Consider the following 1,012-nt stretch of genomic DNA (forward strand, 5'->3'; position numbering starts at 1 on the left):
ATATATATAAATATATACACACACATACACACACATACACACACACATGATGGGCTCTGATAGATAGAAATTGAAAGAAGCACAACTGATGTTGGTGTGTTTATGTCCCCGTAACTTAGCAGTTTGGCAAAAGAGAATGATAGAATAAGTACCAGGCTTAAAAATAAAAAAAAAAGTCCTGGGGTTTGATTCATTTAACTAAAAATTCTTCAAGGTAGTACCCCAGCATGGCTGCAGTCCAATAACTGAAATAAGTAAAAAAAAATGAAAGATATGAATACAGCAGACTCTATCACAGCATTAAGGATTCATTATATATATATGTGTGTATATATTTATATATATACACATACATATGATGGGCTTCCTTCAGTTTTCATCTATCAGATCTACTCAAAGCTTTGCTCAGCTTGGGACGATAGTAAAAAGACACTTGCCTGAAGTGCTCTGCTATGGGACTGAACTCGAAATCATGTCACTGAGAAGCAAACTTCTTACCACCATGTATCTACTGTGCATAAATATTTATATATCATACATAATTAAATAATAAACGAATAATGCAGAGAGCTTCTTACAATGAGAAGGAATCACAAATGATTTATCATTCTTTATATATTCTGAGCAAATCATTCATCTACAGAGAAAAAGCAACAACAAATTGCTACAAACCAGAGTTCACTGGTTTGTAATAATTCTTTGCTGCTTTTCCTGTGTAGAGATGGGTGATTCACCTGAAATATATAAGGAATTAATAAATCATTAATTCTCTCTTTGCACTGTAAGAAGCTCTCCATTTTATTTCTTTATTGTTTTCTGATATCATAATGCTTTAAGAGAACTATTATACATTTCACATTTCTTCTATATGTTTGTATGCATTTGTGCATGAATGTATGTGTGCATGTATGTATATATATATATATATATATATATATATATGTCCCACCCATGCTAGCATGGAAAGATGTTAAATGATGTCGATGACGATGATGATATCATGATCATGATC

Source organism: Octopus bimaculoides, chromosome 10 (assembly GCF_001194135.2).
Source record: "Octopus bimaculoides isolate UCB-OBI-ISO-001 chromosome 10, ASM119413v2, whole genome shotgun sequence".
Lineage (NCBI taxonomy): Eukaryota > Metazoa > Mollusca > Cephalopoda > Octopoda > Octopodidae > Octopus > Octopus bimaculoides.